General features: G+C 39.3%; 2 long non-coding RNA genes across 2 annotated transcripts; one reads left to right on the top strand and one right to left on the bottom strand.

Moving 5' to 3' along the window:
* Nucleotides 1-9,437: 9,437 nt before the first annotated feature.
* LOC123975854 lies at nt 9,438-10,330 on the top strand. Its single transcript, XR_006826175.1, has 2 exons — nt 9,438-9,697; nt 10,169-10,330. It is a non-coding gene; the product is annotated as an uncharacterized LOC123975854 (long non-coding RNA).
* A 2,078-nt stretch (nt 10,331-12,408) lies between these two features.
* LOC123974500 lies at nt 12,409-13,690 on the bottom strand. The gene is made up of 3 exons (XR_006825864.1): nt 13,289-13,690; nt 12,838-12,943; nt 12,409-12,750 (listed from the first exon to the last, which is right to left on the bottom strand). It is a non-coding gene; the product is annotated as an uncharacterized LOC123974500 (long non-coding RNA).
* Nucleotides 13,691-14,340: the final 650 nt, after the last annotated feature.

The raw sequence follows: 14,340 nt of genomic DNA, 5'->3' as shown, positions 1-14,340 counted from the left end.
AATGTACAGTGTGCTTACCTCAAAAACCCAGCTATGATCTAACGTAAACATAGCTCTCCTTATTTGCTAGGCTCTTTACATGCTTGCTAATAACTTGTTTTAAGCTGGGTCTCCGACATTGATTGATTTTTATGTTGGACAGATTTGTGCAGCAGTGTTCATGAGAAAGAGAGAGAGAAAGAGAGACAAGGAGCTGCGTGAATATATGGGCAGCACTCTGCAATAAACTACTATTTTAAATAGGCCTAGTAAAAAAATCACATAACAATATGTGGTGATTGGCGTTGATACTGCGGTGGGCCACCACAAACAAATCAATGTATGGGAAACTGACTGAGTGATGACTTAAACGTGCTCCGGCTCGGATCGTTAGGTGCAGTGTGACCGCAAGCCAGCGGGGGAGTGGGGAGGGGGAGCAATCGTTCTGGGGCACAGTACAGGGCAGCCTGGCCTAGTGTGAGTACTCCCTTACTTTTACTGCATCCCTGGCAGTAGCAGCCGGAGTTTCTCTCTACAAGTTTTTCATTGCTGTGCTGCTGTAGCAGATGCTTCCATAAATTATATGTAGAATTGTTGGGGGTTGAAATCTTTTCCCTGGTCACACAAAGTTTACAACGGACAACAATGTTCTTTGCATCTTTGACTGTGACACAATAAATGCAGTATTTAAAGTTGTCGAAAGAACGCCAATCTTCCTTGTTCTCCATTCTTCTTTTAGCTTTTGGCTAGCAGCCAACTTGAACAACATAAGATCCAGCTTCTTGACTTGAACTGTCCCTGACCTGCTAGACAGTTGCACATTACGTCAAGGATGGTGCGTTCTTGTAACGCTGCGTTACTTGGATTAGTAACTGTAATATTATTATTGTTGTGGAAATGGTAATCCGTTACTCTACTAGTTACTAGGAAAAGCAATTGTGAGTAAAAAACATACTGAGTAACGCATTACTGCCCAACGCTGGTCATCAAATCCAACACCAAAACCAGCAATAAATTTATTGAGTACTGCCTGTGTAGCAATATTTGATAAAGCTTTTTCTCAATGCCATAAAGATCCATCATTGTCCAACTGTAAGGAATGTGCCATATTCCTCAATAAATTTATGACTATAATATTATAATGACCATGAGTATAATGTTTTTCCCAGAGCTTTTAGTCTTGTGGCCTTCACCCTGACCAAGAGGGTTAACGAAAACTGGAAGCAAACATCAGCTATCTGTTAATACCAGACCAAAACCAGTCACAGTATTGACAGGGAAGGGATCAAACACATTGACCAGGGGATGGTGGACGCCGAGGAAAGATAAAGAAGGCTATTGATATCTAACACAGAGACATTTGAACAGAGACAGGTCACTATCTCCCCCAATGTACACCTGTTATTTGTGACCAAACTTCCATACAACTAAGCCATATGTATGACAACTTAGCATACTCTGCTCACCAGTGAAGGCCAAGTGATGTGCCTGAAAGCTCCACAGAGTGGACCTTGTAATTCTAATTTTTAACTGTTATTTTCATGGTCAAGAATGAACTCTCAAGCTCAAATGGGCACTGTAGTGTTTGTTTATTTCTGTTTGATTAACGTTTTCTATAAACTTTACAGTTGAAATCCTTTGTCCTTTTTTTAACAACAATGTTTTGAGAACTATCTTTAAAGATTCAGTAGGAACAAATAGACTTGGGACTGAGAACCACAGACTGGCGTAATTGGAAAGTATTGAGAGACGGACTAATTTATTGTTGGTTTTGGATTTGTTGACAATTAAGGAAATATAGGATATGTCAGTGTCATCCTCACCTTTACAGGTTATACTTTATCCATTCTAGCTCATTTAACGCTTCTATTAAACTTCTCAAGAGCTTTTCTATTTGATCATTCTATGGTCAAAACAATTTTAATTAATTTAATATCTGTTGTCAGGGCACAATTTTTATAAACATTTGTGCTTGCTGTTTTTTTATCTTTTTTTTTATCCCCAGAAAGCTCAAGGTCTTCAAACTCATAAATCAAATAACTTAGGCGGCCAATCATACCTACATTCCTGTGTCTTATGATGCATTATACAATTCTAATAACAAGCTTGTATAAACATCTCTGGTGCAATTTTCCCATAAGTGTGTGTGTGTGTGTGTGTATCTGTCAGAGGTGCTATGTTTCAAAGCATGCTGATGAGGCCATATGTGGGCTGTGGATTTCCATATTAAATGGCAAAATGTCATTTTTGCTTCACAGCTTGTTTAAAGGCGATTTTTTTCAGTAATGGATTTAATGTCTTTGCAAAGTGAATGCAGCTGTGAGGCTTTAAAATGCCCCCCTAGTAAATGATGAAGGATCAAATGCTATTTGTCTTGAAAATGTCATCCTTTCCAGACAGAGGAAAGATGTTTTCTTCAGCAGTAATAGAATGAGTTTTGGGCCCAGATTCGCTGGGTTTATGCAGGGAATACCACATGTCATGTAATTTACAAAACATTTTCTTCACACACTGCTTCAAATAGCATGGAAGCTGCAAACAGAAATGTTTGATTCAACAATCAGCTGAAGCTCATCTAAACTGAACTAAAACCAAATAAAAGTACATATTTACTTGCTTTTAAAATTTTATTTATATAAGTCTTGATTTCTTGTCATAGATTCTTGTCTCAGATGCTTAATTGTTGTTCAGTGCTGGACCTGCATCCAAAAATCACATGTACACATGGTCTGCATTACAATAGACAGTTTGCATTTTTTTGCACACACATGACCTGTAGTCTTATTGTGAGCGGTTCCTTTTTCTGATTAATTTCTTTTTTGATTTGTTTTGCTTTATTTTGTTTAAAAGCTTTTTGGTTTGGACGTTTCACCATCATTAAAAATGACATTTTAGCTGAAAACAAACTGTAAAACAAATCCTCATTTATCCCCTTTAGACTTTAAATGTAAAATAACATCTCTATCACAGTATTATTGAATGTAAAACTAAGGGTGTAGCTCATTAACTGAATGAATGTGTATATATATGTGTCAGTCTGGCTGATTGTTGATGACTTTTAAAGAAAACCCTCCGGGTAGATTTTATTAGTTTAATCATCCATTAACTCATCTTTTTGTATTATTTTGTTTGATATTTTCGGACTGAAAAATAGTTTTTGCACATTAAGGGCTTCTGCTCATACATGTTGGAAACATTTGGATATCTCAATGTGAGATGGCATGTTCACCATTTATTTTTGACGAATTGGCTGCATTTGTCTTACATTATCGTCATTTTCATAATGAGCGTGGCGGGTTGCTTTATGTTTTTGATAACCTTTGAACAGCTCCTGCAGGCCATGGACATAAATAAGACTCATCATTGTTGTCACATCACTCGCTTAAAATGTTTGTTCACTGACTTTTATGGTGCTTAAATCTGAATAGGTGTCAGCAAATGAATTCTCATAAAGATGTTTGTCACCAGTATTGTATAAAATGCACTTTATGTAGTAAGATTACAGTGGTTAAATCCTATGTTAGCGAATTAAAGATTAGTTGTAAAACAAAGAGATGTACTTTGTGAGCATATATTGAAGAGAAATTGATAATTGTGATGTGACATTATAAGACAGATTTTTCAATAGTTTCTAATAGCATTTTTAAAACTGCGGTCTTTCATTTAGCTGTCAGCTAAAGTTACTCATTGAACATGTTATGCTTTTAATTTTCTCTCTGGCGTATCAATGATAACTGTATTAGGCACACCTGTCTAAAATAGCCCAGCTATAAATTCTTACTTTACAGTGATAATAATGTTCAGTTTTGAATTACATTGTCAGAGGTATCAGTTTGAAGCTAGGACAGCAATGTTGGAGAATTTAGAGCTCCCTCCAAAGCCACTCCTTCAAAACACATTTTCCTGAGCAATGAGTGTCCCACAGGTAGGGCTGTGCATGTAGGTAGGTGTTCAGGATTGAAAATGTGTTTAGATAGGACTTTACTACTCATTTATGTCTTAAGTGAGAATGTACAGCCGACCTCCTTTTTATGAGTTTGGGTGTGTGTCTGAGCATAATACCACAGCAAGAAACATAGGTGGGAGAGTGATCACTTTCTAAATTTCCACACTTTGATGGTGAGAGTGAGGGTTTTCAGAATGAGGCAGTTTGCCCCATAGGTTTTGTGAAGGGGTGGAAACTGTTGTCAAATCTGGTCTACAAACTCAAGGACCTGTTTAACAAAAATTATATGTTAGCACCGCTTACACACAGATTGCAAATTGTGGCACCATCAAGTTTGACTATTCCCTGGATTATAAAAGCCCTGAAAACAATGAATGAAAACAAAATAGCATTCAACTCAGGAAACAGAATGGAGTCCAAACTCATTCAATACAAACTTAATATGGAAATAAAAGAAGCAAAGGAGAGAGTCTAGAAACTCTTTCAGGAAGGCAGGACCTGACCAGATCTGTGGCCGGTTTCTCAAGGTCTGTTGCAGCCAGCTGGCATGTATTTTCTGTCATCTGATCAACTGCTTCATGTCAGAACTTTCAATCCCATCACTCTGTCCAGTAGCCAAAAAGAGCAAGCTCATCTGTGACAATGACTATCAGCCTGTGGCATCTCTGGTCTCGAAAGGGTCTGAAAGGCTTATTCTTTCCCAGCTTCAGGAAGTCAGTATGCATGTTGACCCCCTTCAGTTTGCATACAAACAGCATAGGATGGTTGGTGGATGATGCCTGTGATGGTCACACAAGCAGTTTAAGAGTGGTAACGTCATGGCCTTATATTTTGTCCTTAGTTTATGCTGTTTTTTTCCTTAGGCTTAGTTTATATACTTTTTTCATACACATTATACATTTGTTGCAAACATTTATTTAGTTACAAATAACTCACAGGACACTTGGTTCATTTCACATACATTATACTTTATTTAGTTGAACATACAAAAGTATCTTTTTGGAGCGCACACCATTAGTTACATTTGGATTGTTTTTCTTTTTGTATAACTATTTTTTTTTTTGAGCTTACCAGTGAAGGATCCAGGAAGTCTGCTGGCGTAAAGGGATGGCACTTGGAGCAGGAGCAGCTTTATAGGGGAAGTGGCCTAATTGTCCGGGGGGTTGGGTGGGGGGTTTGGGGGTAGCTTTATTCTCTCCTTAGATATTTTGGGGTTTAGATTTATATTTGAATATTTTTGTTGAGTTAAGGTTAAGTAAGATTACGTTTCTTTTGGAATAAGTTTTTAGGCAGGTTTTGCTGTTATTTGTAGTTTATGTAGTAGTGTTAAGGATAGTCTCCCCCTGTGTAAATAAGTAAATAAAATTTATTTATATAGCACTTTTCACAGATAAAATCAAAAGGTGCTTCACAATAAAACAACAAAATACAGTTCTAGCTAAACACCAGAAACACATTGACATATGACAGACAACTTTAAAACCAAGCTTAATGTTTAGCAAACGCCTGTTTGAATAACAGTCTTGTGTGTCAAAACTGGTCTGATCAGCCAATATATATATAAGTTCCCTTTGTTTCTTTTGTAGTAGGTCAGTTGTATTTTTGAATCTCTTATGTTCAGAGCTTTAGTTACCGTTTGTTTATTTGACCTCTTTTATGGGCCCAAAACTTTATCTTTATTTTGTTATGATTTTTGGGGGAAATAAAAACCCTTGCTTTTGAACTTCCCTTGTGACTCCTCTTGCTTAACTGCTTGGTCCCTCACAATGCCATACTAACACTGCTGCATGGCACCTATAGCCATTTTGAGAAGCCTAGGTTATTCATTAGACTGGTTTTTGTAGACTTCTTAAGCACTTTTATCACCATGCAACCTCACCTCTGGATAACCTTATTTCTGACATACACCAGAGGGTCCCAGTCAACGGTCCCGTTCTCATCTCAGGGTGTCCAATACCAACGCTTTCAGAAAAAGTGACAAAACGTAGTTATTTGACGCCAAAGGTACCCTTCCGGAAGTGTCTCTATGAGACTCTGGGGCGTCTTATACAGACCGGAAGTACTGTGTTCGTGATAAAGATGTTGACAGCCCCCCGAAGCCCCTACCCTTACCATAACCATCAGAAATGTTAGAACCTAAACCTAAGTCACTGATTTTATGCATGTTGACCGGCTAACCCTACAGCTGCAGGTGGGGTTAGCCTCCCTTGTGTTGCTGCAACGTAGCAAACGGGGGCGTTTCATACAGACGCTGAAGGGTACCTTTAGCATAAAATCCTTACGCTTTGTCATGCTGTCTGAAAGCGTCAGTTATGACGCATTGAGATGAGAATGCGTTGCAGCTCAGATCACCCAAGACAGTTTCCACTGGAGCCCCACAAGGCTCTGTAATCTCACCGGTCCTATACATCTATAACATACATTAAATATTCTGATGACACTGTGATCATGGACACCACTAATTCACAGGGACAGTTATAGACTGAGGTGAAGGCAGAACTGTCTTGACCTCAACCCCTCCAAAACAAAAGAACTTGACTTCCGCAAAGATCTTTCTATCATCCCCACTCTGTTAGTCAACAACCAGCCAATAGAAAGGACTGAATCGTATACATTCCTCACAAACTTATCTTCCAACCAAACAGTGAAACCATCTCATCACGTCAGCAGCGCCTCTTTTTTCTGAGTAAGCTTTGCACCAGTCAGAAATTATAGCCTTTTACAAATGTTTCACTGAATCTCTAATAACCTTCAATACATGAGCCTGGTTTGGGTCACTATCTAACATCCATCGTAACCAAACAATATCATAACAATATAGAATCCAGAGTCAAATTCCTTGTATGTGTACACATACCTGGCAATAAAAGCTGATTCTCATTCTGATTCTGATGAGCAGTGAATCATCGGACTGATGAAGGAACCACTTATCAGTATTTACAACAGAAGGACTAAACTAAAAGGAACACAAATGGCCTCAAGCAAGCTACTCATCCCATTGCACAGCCACTATAGTCTACTACCCTCAAGACAGAGATACAGATCACTCACAGTAAGCACTAAGAGAGCCATGGCAAGTTTTGTGCCTATATCCATCAGAATCATGAACGGTTGATTTACTCAATCATCTATGTGTGTGTATATGTATACATATGTGTGTGTGTTAATTAATCTATCTTATCAAGTATTTATTGTGCTTTGCAAGCTTCACTTGCTTACCAACATTGATTACTGGTATGTAATGTGTGTGGTATATTGTGCTGGGTTTCTGCAAATGCGAGTGGTGCACACACTGACGCTCTGCACAAATGAACTTCCTAACGGATAAATAAAGTTCTTTGAATTGAATTGAAATTAATAAATTGAATACATGATTGTTGTTTGAAGCATGTAGATTCATTTTTCAAGTCTAAATGAAGTGGCTCATGGTCATGCATGGGTTGCGCGTATGGTGTTTGTTGTTCTCATTAGTAATTGTCAAAATGAGCGAGAGAAAATTATCTCATGTTGCAAATTTGGTGAAATGGGCCCCAGGAGAGGGGACAAGGGAACATTAAGAATATGTACACATAGGGATCATTTACTTATGCTGTATACTTTCTGCCTCATAAATCAATGCTTTAGAAGAAGAAGATATACTTTATTTAATCCCCAGAGGGGAAACTCAATGTTTTCACTCTGTTATTATGTTAGTATACACACGGGTCTGAAAGACACACACATGCACAAACACGACTCATAGCAACACACGGAGAGATGTCAGAGTGAGGGGGCTGCCAGTCAGTACGGCGCCCCGAGCAGTTTGGGGTTCAGGAGCTTGCTCAAGGCCTCCTTCGTCAGTGCCCAGGAGGTGAACTGGCACCTCTCCAGCTACCAGTCCAATGTTGTATCAATAGCATGCACCAAACAGTATTGTCAGCATATTATAAAGGTAACAGCATATGGTGCTATGTATTCAGGGCCAGAATCTAATCTGTATTTATTGGGTTTTCAGTTGCTGAGTCGCAGAGCAGCCAGCTGGCAGCAGCAGAGAGATAATGACAACTATGGAGGAGGTCGCTTGTGCCAACTCTTTACCTGTCCTGTCTCTGCCACCCCAGTGCTGCTCAACTCAGACTTCCCAAAAAACATATGTTTCCAGTTGTTAGTTAACCTCTTACCATTCCACACCTATTCAAGGCATATCCAAAGTAAAGTGAATGCAGTTCTTGAACCATTTGGAATAAAGAAGCCCGAAAAACATTTATAGGTTTCTTTGAAAGATAACACTCTGAAGTGTCTAACCCAAAAGTCAGAATAACTTTAAGTGCTACTGGAATTGATAAATATAAGTTTAATCACACTAAAACATATTTTTAGTTTCTGTTTGAAAATGTTTGCTAACATATACATGCAGACAACTATAGCTGGGACTTATTCGCTGGAAAACACTGTGGGGCCACAGCATAAAGCCTTACCTAGTCCAATTAGAAATTTTATACCAATACCATGAAAAATTTATATTTTCACAGGTTCTTCTAGCGTATTTTTTTCAAAAACAGCACCGCCCCTCGGCGACAAGCGGCTGCTGCTGCATCACTCCGTATTGGCAGGTAGCTTGACACTGTTGTGTTAGATCATGAACCTCCTACTTAAAGCTGTATATTGTTATTTTCCCAATTTTATTGGCTATACGAAGTGCCAGTCATCGGCACAATTAGTTGCAATTGGCACGGCGTACCCACGAAACAATAGGGACTGGCCCTTCCTTACAGCGCAGGCTGTCTCTTGGACAATAACATGTGAGCTCCTATTGGGTGGAATTAGGTGTCAGTTGAAAGGTCAGAGTTCAGCACCTAATTTGAATACAAGATGTTGTAGTTGTTTACATCCAAATCGGAGTTATTATGGTTATATTGAAATATACATGAAACGATGCAGCAGCAGTCCCTGGGGATTTATTGATGGAACAATGTGTTTTGGACTAAACATTTTTACTGGATTGGATCGTCTGGACTTTGACAACTTTGACCATTTTTGTTGGAATATAATTGATCAGTGGATTACTGTGAGGCTTCATAGGTAAGTCACATCAATTTTGATTGTACAGGTTGGTCTGACAAAGGCGCTGATTATACTGCTGTGGTGATTGTATTTTGAAATGATTCGCATTGTTCGAATCACAAGGATTTTAGCTTTGAAGCGGTGAATCATATGAATATGAACTTAACATAGCAGTTCTGTGCACATACCAAAAGCTGCTGCCAGGACCCGCAAGCAGTTGGAATGTAGCATTAACAGATCCAGACCTTAGAATGGATTCATGTATAATGCAATATACACATTAATGCAGCAGTAATATTAATCCAAAAGCACTTACAATACTTATAATGCATTAAGATCTTCTGATGCCTACTTGGCCTTTTATTTATTTGAGATTAGATTCAACTTTATTGACATAGACCCTTGCGGTTCAAGTAGTCAGCAGGACATTCTTGTGGGGCCATAATAATTAATGTGTGTGTGTCATGACTCTTGCATCTGTCACCTGAGTTTGGGACTGAGTGTGTTTTGATGTCTTTTTTCCTTTGGGTGAGTGAGGCATGCTTGGTGTGTTTTTTTGCAGTTTTTCTTCCCTCCCTTCTCTCAGTTTTTTGAATCCTGTCTAACTTCCTGAGTTGGCACTAGCTGCACCTGCTGGTAATCACGCACCTGTTCCTGATCTGCCATCCCTACCTCTTCTTAAGGAGAGACCAGACTTCCATTCCCTGCTGGATTGTTAAGTTGTGCACCGTAGGTCTTGCCTTAGCATCTAGCGTGTGGTGTCCGAACAATAATGCTGCGATGATGTGTTGAGAAGAAATCTGCTTGACACTGTTCTTGATCATAAAAGTTTATTACATCAAGGAGTTCAGCATCAATTACAAGCTCTGCAGCAGCTTGGAGAGTGACCCAGCCCGATGGCCACTCTGTCTTTCTGTACATCAAACATCGCTTATATAGGGTGTGTTTAGGTGTATGTTAGATACCATAGAAGGGTTCAGTACTATTCTGAGGTAACAAAACAAGGGTTAGAGGTCAAATTCTATAGAAGGGTTCAGTCCCTACATAACCACCAATCACTACTCTCCCCTTAGGAGGTCACTGACCCTCTGTCCTGCTGCTACAGTGCTATTTTAAACTGTTATGCGTCAAATGCACATATATTGTACACCACACAAGTAATTGGTTAGCTTTAACTAGTTTCTCTCTGCCTGTCTCCAGATTGCCTGCCTACCTGCCAGTTCCAAGTCTCTGGAAGCCAAGATCCAACCCTCCCAGCCACACTCCAGCCAGCCACGCCAGCCAGCCCTCATGTTCCAACTGCTCGGAAGGAGACTCCCTGCCACCTGACCCTGCCTCAATCAATAAACTGTTTGACTGCTGCATAGTCTCCTGTCTGCATCTGGGTTCTGGCATAACTTCTGACAGTGTGACCCATCAATAACTCTGATGCAATGTGGTTCCCCCCAAACCTCTGCTCAAAATATTACATTATTTCAGCCATTTTTGCCTTGCCCTGCAGTTCAAAGTTCACTCACACATTGGCACAACACTGTTACGCTCACTCTCTCACAAGTGTGAGATGCATTTGCCGCTCATTTTGTCACATATACAGGTACACAAGCAGGGAAAGTAGTGTCACTTAATGCCATCACTGGTCTGACTTTGTGGCAAAGAAACTTAAAAGTTTATTTTGCAATTCAGAAGTTACTTAGCCACTCATACTCTGCTCCAAATGAGTGGTGCTATACAAAAGAACTTCTGTTATGCAGTTAACTGCAAATAGCATGGATATAGTAGCTATCCATGCCAGTCAATTTATGATGGCTATCCATTATAGTCACCTTAGTTACATAGATACAGCTTATACAGCCAAATCTATCCAGTACACGATATACACAGATAAAGCGAAATAGTTGCACATATAAAATGGAATCCTGAAGAGGATGAGACAAGCTTGTTTATGCACCACACTATTGTTTTTTCTTCTTCTTCTCCGTGTTGAGTGGTGGCTTCCTTTTCTCCTTCTAGTGTGCTGCTTTTAAATGTCATTGACTGAAGACAAGCACATTATCAGTTAAAGGCACACCTTCAAATGGGAAGACCTGTTGTAATGGATATGCAAATCACTGCCATGGTGGGCTGACACACCAAGTCAAACCAGAATCCCATAGCTCATGTGAATCCAAATCCAAGAGCCCACAGATGATGCCTATTGGCACTTGGCTCAGCCACTACAGTAAAGACCCTAGAGGCTCCGCAAGATAAACATGTTATCAGAAAAAGAAAAAGCCCATAAAAATATATGACCAAGGATCTTTCTCTATCAACACTGATAAGCTCTCCACAATTTTGCTCAGCTCTTCATCAGACTCCTGAAAATCACAGTAGTTTATTGTCATGTTGTTTATTTTTTGGTTAGAGTATTACAGGAACCATGTATAAGAGCATATGTTAGTATTCTGCACTCCTCTTCCTTCTAGTGCTCTCAAGTTTTGTAAACACGTGTTTTTTTTTTTAAATCATGTCTTAAAGCCGGAAAACAGAACTGAGCCTGTAATCTACAAAAACACCAATTTCAGGGGCGTATTGTAATTTCCCCATTAACACAGCCTTTAAGCTTGCATCACTAGGACACACACAGACATATACTGTGCACGCACACACACACACACACACACACACACACACACACACACACACACACACACACACACACACACACACACACACACACACACACACAGCCTTTAAATGCACACTATCTAACTTTGCACTAAACCATTGTAATTGATTGATGTTGTAGCCATGTTTAACACGGCAGACTTCATGACCCTCTAATGCAGACGCTTTCTAACTACAGGATGAGGTGTGCCTCCCTTGGGGTCACAGGAGAGTTGAGGTGAAGAACAGAGGGAGAGATAGAAGGCAAAAATACTCTGTGAGGTAATAAGGACATGTGGGAATTTATTTATTGTAGTCTGACCCACTGATGGCCCAGTCAGTATTTGCAGTGACACACAGCTCATGGAAGCAATTAAAGAATATGAGTCAAAAATCTCACTCCTTCTCCCATAACTCAGTAAAATCACAGACCTACACATTTAGATGTCCACAACAAATCAGTATCCATTAGTCTGCTATGAAAAAAGATGCTCCCAACTCCAGACAACAGCGTTGACAGAGGGTGTTGGGGGTCACAGTGTTGGACTTTGAAAACCCCACCACCAAGTAACAGTTGCTACATGTAGGCATGTGTGTGCTGGCAGGGAAAACATTCTATAGTTATGGCACATATATGATTAAAGGTATAACTGTAAGCAGGTTATTTGAGGTAGAGACTGAAAAATATTGAAATTCTCAAAGTGCTGGTGTTCAGCTTCAATATGACCATAATCACCTCTTATGTCAGTGTGAATTTATTTTGCAAAAGTGAAGTGTTTACCAACCCTGGCTTTTTATCATGTCACAGCTCCTTGTTACCTCTTAAGTGTCGAACATGTTTGTTTTTTATGTCTGGACTTGAATTCCCCAAAAGAACTGCATGCTTGAATTGCTTAAAAGGTACAAAGCATAAACCAACGTAAATCATCAAGATTTTTTTTAAAGGAATAAAACAAACAATTAGCAGAACCAAAAACACTCCTTCTTTCCAAGCTCTTCAGAACCTTGTAATGTTCAGCAAACGCCACAGCAACCACGCTTGATGAGGTTGAACCCGTAACAATGGGAGGATCAATAGATGGCCGCCCACTGATGGCCTCTCCCTTGTCACTCCCTGTCCCAGATGCGGGTCATTTCAACTACAGGAACACAAGCAAGGCTGAAGGTTATGTTTTTACGTGTTATGTCTGAGCAGACATAAAAATGGGCTTCAGTTTTAACCACACCTTATATTTTCATTTCAGGCAGTCCCACCACTTGTGGAGGTGATATTAAACAGGTGAGTATTTTCAGCACTCAGCTTGATGAGGGTAAATGTTTCATCATCAATCCCTGTAAGAAATGACAAAGAAAAAATGATCTCAAATGTAGCCCATTGTATTCCCAATAGCAACTGTGGTCAGGACTTTACTTTTGGAATGACATTTGCAGATCATAGGCTAATGGGCAATATATAATTATATATTAATATAAGTGTAGCTCCCCTCCAGTTTAAATCACGAACACAAGACGTTCCTTTTCCTACAGGCATTTAATCGGACATTCACGTTGTCAAGCATGCCGTGAGAACTAGACAAAATAAAATACACAAATCATAAAATGAGTCTAATAAAACACAGAGCATTCTCATAGAGAATAATCATTAAACACATCTTTCACAAGCACAAAATAACTTACAAAACCATCCCTTTGCAGGCTGGAAGCTTTTAAACTTGCAGATGGAGTAAAAGGAACCGTCCGGCTTGATTTTCTTTACTTAATAAATCTTCATAACATCTCTAAACAGCATCGGATCTCCAGACATCGTCCTCCGTCCGATCAGTCAAGTGTTCTCCCTCTAATGCTAACAAAGTGCCACTGATATTGACCAGACCCCACTGCAACACAAGAATATTAGTTCCGCAATAAAATAAGTTACATGTCTCTTTGTTCTTAACAGAAATGATTCTTATATTAAATTGCTATTATGAAATTAATTGTATAACCAGCTGATGACAGCTACAATAATAATTTGATGTTAGCAGCTCTATGCGGGACTATACAAATGGAGAGGGTAATAATAATAATAATAATATAATACTTATTAACCCAAAAGGATTAGTACATTTGGATGTTCCTGCTATGGTTTGTATATTCCAGCTGTGTCACACATCTTTTACAGTGGGTACGGAAAGTATTCAGACCCCTTTAAATTTTTCACTCTTTGTTTCATTGCAGCCATTTTCCAAAAATCAAAAAAGTTCATTTTATTTCTCAGTAATGTACACTCAGCACCCCATCTTGACAGAAAAAAACAGAAATGTAGAAATTTTTGCAAATTTATTAAAAAAGAAAAACTGAAATATCACATGGTCATAAGTATTCAGACCCTTTGCCGTGACACTCATATTTAACTCAGGTGCTGTCTATTTCTTCTGATCATCCTTGAGATGGTTCTACACCTTCATTTGAGTCCAGCTGTGTTTGATTATACTGATTGGACTTGATTAGGAAAGCCACACACCTGTCTATATAAGACCTTACAGCTCACAGTGCATGTCAGAGCAAATGAGAATCATGAGGTCAAAGGAACTGCCTGAAGAGCTCAGAGAGAGAATTGTGGCAAGGCACAGATCTGGCCAAGGTTACAAAAAAAATTTCTGCTGCACTTAAGGTTCCTAAGAGCACAGTGGCCTCCATAATCCTCAAATGGAAGACGTTCGGGACGACCAGAACCCTTCCTAGAGCTG

The sequence above is a fragment of the Micropterus dolomieu genome, linkage group LG08 (genome assembly GCF_021292245.1).
Source record: "Micropterus dolomieu isolate WLL.071019.BEF.003 ecotype Adirondacks linkage group LG08, ASM2129224v1, whole genome shotgun sequence".
NCBI classification, from domain to species: Eukaryota; Metazoa; Chordata; class Actinopteri; order Centrarchiformes; family Centrarchidae; genus Micropterus; species Micropterus dolomieu.
The sequence above is the reverse complement of the archived record's forward strand: the minus strand, read 5'-3'. Positions and strand labels throughout refer to the sequence as shown.